At 36.5% G+C, this 4,401-nt stretch overlaps 1 pseudogene; it reads right to left on the bottom strand.

Annotated features, from left to right (window-relative positions):
- Positions 1-945: 945 nt before the first annotated feature.
- On the bottom strand, positions 946-3,596 carry LOC139900086 (probable monogalactosyldiacylglycerol synthase 3, chloroplastic; annotated as a pseudogene).
- Positions 3,597-4,401: the final 805 nt, after the last annotated feature.

Genomic DNA, 4,401 nt, shown 5'->3' on the forward strand with positions numbered 1-4,401 from the left:
TTATAACTACCTTTAGTGGTTCTTGACTGTAGAAGGTATATAGAGATAGAGATACTGTAAAACGGAGAAAACAAAGGTTGAACAAAAGGTATGAGTAATTGGTTTTTCATTTATAGAAAAATGTACAATGAGAAGAAAAATGTACAATGAGAGTTTGGTGGCATTTGGAATCTAGAGAGAGAGAGTGTTTTTGTTAACCAAAAAATACATACAATAAACTCTAACTCAACACACCTATTTATACTCAAAATAAAATTTACTATGCAATATCTATAATAATAATAAAATTATCATCCAATTATTACTTTTATAACAATTTATGATTAATTTTTAACTATTGAATTAGATACATTACAATACAATCAATACTCTTCTAATCTAGTCATCCATTTAAATTTTGTAGACTTATAGTGTTTTAAACAATATTTTACAATTGATCTACCAAAAATTTCCATCTTTTATTCCCTTAAAACACGTAGTATTAAGTTTAGAAAATATACTTAGTTAAAAGACCCGTGAAATCACGGGATTTGTTAAAAAAAAATTTATTAATAAATTATTAAAATGATTGGTGGAAGAATCTCTAACATAATAAGATACGAAAGCAGTTTATACATAGTATGTTGAGGTTTTACTAAAGTAGCGAGCAACAAAATAATAAATCTTGCATAATTAACACATAAGTCTAGATACCATATATTACCTTTAATACTCTGTAATAGTTAATGGCAAACAATTTGTAGAAATCCTCGTCTTTACAATGCCAAAATATTCTTTACTTGATATTTTGTCATCTAAACTTGACGTATCATTTTATTTTTCAATCATTCAACCTTTTCAAACAAAAATACATATTGTACTATATAATATAACTGAAAAGATTAGCTAACTTTAAACTATGACAATGATAGTGTGAATTGGCATGAACAATCTGACCCGAACAAACTATGTAGTGGCGAACTTGACCCATTTCTTGAGTTCATCTGAGTTGGTGGTGAACCATCGAACCACTATTCAAGTTGTCTCCTTTGGGCTTCGAGTAAACACTCTCGCACCATTGCTCACCACGTATAGCACATTTCCCTTGCCCTGTTGGTCCAAAACATAACACAATAAGTAATAATTAAGCAATGTTTTAATGCTAACATAATTCCTATTGACTTTAATCAGGTGACTTATGAAAGAAACTGATCTGGGTAGTGTTTTTCTCAAAAAAATCATACGCGTCGTATCAGTTAAGTTTGCTAAAAGGGAAAGGTACGAACAGGTCAAAACACAAAGTGCTTTTCTGATGCATACAACCTCATAAAATCGTTTTGTTAAAAAAAAGTTGGCTCATTGTAAAAAACATGTTTAGCTAATTATATGTAACACGCTAATAATTAAAGCAAAAATGATAAAAAAAAAAAATTTAAAAAAATTAAAAAAATTCATCAACTGTACATTTTAATGTTAATACTGATACTAATCTTATATGTCAAAAACCACGCATTCTTGAAAATACGTATATAATACAAAGTAAAGCACGTATAAGTAGACTTTACATATTTGTCCTGGTATATACTCATTAAGGATAATCGGTAGACCTCTTATGAACGCCTCATCAATTGTGTTAGGACCAGCCTACAAAATCTGACATAATAAGTTAATACCCCAAAATCTTAAAAAGATGCAAGCCTTTAGACGAAAACTTTTGCAGAAGATATGTAATATTGTGCAAGTATTACACCTAAAGTTCGAATCTTCTAACCCCGAGATTCATAAACAAATGAATATGAAGGTTCCCCATATGATATATTTGAGTTACTGACCTGGTTAGATGATCAATACACTGAAAAGATCGTACCTTGGTTATTATGCAGTCACTAGCACCCATCCATTTCTGCATTTCTGCATTTGTGTCTCAAATCCTCTAACCTATTAAAAAATGCACTTTCAAATACTCACAACTTGTTTGACCCATTACAAATAAAAGATACCCGAATCAATTCATCCATGAGTAGATGGGTCAAAGTTGCCACCTACAATAAAATGTAATTTTTCTTACCTTAACGGGGATCTTTCATTGTAAAGATTGAAGTAAAGAAGCTAAAGCTTTGTTTCGACCACATATTACTACAATTTCTCCCATTGGCTTCCATATTTCTTTATCGAATAAAGATTCCGCAAGAGCCTTTGCGGTTTTCTTAACGGGCCCATACCTTCCACCTCCCATCAACAAAATCGCGGCAATATCCGATCAAGTTCTAGCTCTACTTGTAAGTCATCCTACAAAAATCCTCAAAATACCTCATGAAAACAAAAACTACCATGTTAAAAAAGTAAAAATAAATTAAAAGAGAAAAATATATGGTTAGCTTGTTAAGGACTGCACAGGCGAAAGAGGGCCAAACGGGCAATCCGAAAACAATTACTTGGTTATGTTCTAAGTCATCTAGTAAAGCCCTATTGATACCTCTTCAGAAGGGCGGTAACACCTTTTTACCCCTTGGTGAAACCTGGTTACATAACAGAAATTTGAATACTTTTCGGACTAATGTGATTAGTTGAGTATCATACCTGAAACACAACAAAGATAATGTATTTAATAAACTCAAATTCAAACGGCACTTAATAAATAATCAAATGACATATTTATTAAAACGAAACGTACCTTAACGTCTCCTTGCCGCACCCGTCCCCGCTAACTTGGGACATTCCGACTTACGATGTCCTTCTTCATGGCAATTGAAGCACACCATGCCATCACCCTTTGGTACCGAACATTCCCAAGACTTGTGACCCCTCACGCCACAATTGTAACATCTAGACACACTAGAATCCGGTATATTCGTCCATGTACCACCCGTGCTCACACTCGGACCCTTAGTCCTCTTACTCGGAGCACCATACGAAACAACCCTTCTCTCACTTGAAGGTTCACACTTCTTCGATCGCGAATACGACTCGAAACCTCTAGCCAAGTCGAATAATTTCGCAAACGATTTCGCTTGACCCCGGCTAATTTTATTCTTCAAGTCATCATTCAAAGTCCAATAGAAATCTTGTATCAACAAATGATCATTCCCCAAATACTCCGGGCAAAAACGAGCCTTCGCCATAAAGGTCGTCTTGAGAGTATTCAAATCCATAGAGCCCTGTTGCAAATTTCGCAACTCATTACGCATTTCTGACAAATCGGCTGAAGTTCGGAACTCCTCGAAGAATTCCTTCTTAAATTCGTCCCATGATAACGCCATAAACGGTTCACCACCGACAAGATCAATCTTACCATCCAACCAATCCTTCGCCCTACCCCGCAACAAACTGGTAGCGAGTCTTGTCCTCTTCTCAGGAGGGGATTCAATAGTACGAAAACTCCCTTCGACATCCGAGATCCAAGTTGTGCTTATCAAAGGATCCGGTTCTCCGTCGTACATCGGGGGTCTAGTCCTCATGAAGCTCTTAAGACAATGCTCCATTTTACCACTACTCCGAGATTCGGAATACTTCCTATCCATTTCTTCTCGAAACGCACTCATTCGCTCCGTAACGGCGGCCGCAACTCTAGCGTTAAACTCTAGATCATTCTTCTCGATCCCGTTTCCGGTCGCCATTCTAAGGAATGCAAAAGCGATTAGATCACGAACGTATAAAGCACATACACAACACCACCCCATCTTGCTAAACACTCGTCGTACATCACTTGCTAGACACGATTTGCACCTGTAATAAGGTTTGCAAGTACTCATTACGCATACATGCCGTATCGGCTCGTTAGTACAACGACCGCCTCGCTCGATGATATATGCAAACGCAAACATAAACAAAACACAACGCAATCACATATTAATAATATCCACATATTAATATAAACGTTAGTCCTCCTAAAAACAAGGCACTAACTATAACCCATTCCGACCCGTACTCCTACAAGTCCCGCAACAAATTAAGCACACACAAAAGTCTAAGTCTAGGCACCTATCTCAAGTCACCTAAATCCCTTAGACCATGCTCTGATACCACTTGTAACAACCCAACCCGTTATCCATCCAAAAACGTAAAAAAAAAAAAAAAAAAAAAAATTCTGGGACAGTTCATCTGGACGGCGTCCAGCTATCTGGACGGCGTCCAGCTATCTGGACGGCGTCCAGCTCTAAAGGACTGGACGGCGTCCAAATACACTAAAAAGTTCTGATCAGTTTAACAATTACACACGGGCGAAAAACCCGCTTCCCGACACTTTTAAACCAAAACACTTTCACAATGTGTTATAATAATTGAAACTAAGAGTTTTCCATAATAAAACCGAGTTTTACAACACCGGGCCCACATCGACCCAAATTACCACAAGGTGACCATTTCGACCCAATTTAGTTTATACAAACATAGACCGAGCATGGGATTGGGGATACGCTACCC

This window comes from Rutidosis leptorrhynchoides, chromosome 3, assembly GCF_046630445.1.
Source record: "Rutidosis leptorrhynchoides isolate AG116_Rl617_1_P2 chromosome 3, CSIRO_AGI_Rlap_v1, whole genome shotgun sequence".
Lineage (NCBI taxonomy): Eukaryota > Viridiplantae > Streptophyta > Magnoliopsida > Asterales > Asteraceae > Rutidosis > Rutidosis leptorrhynchoides.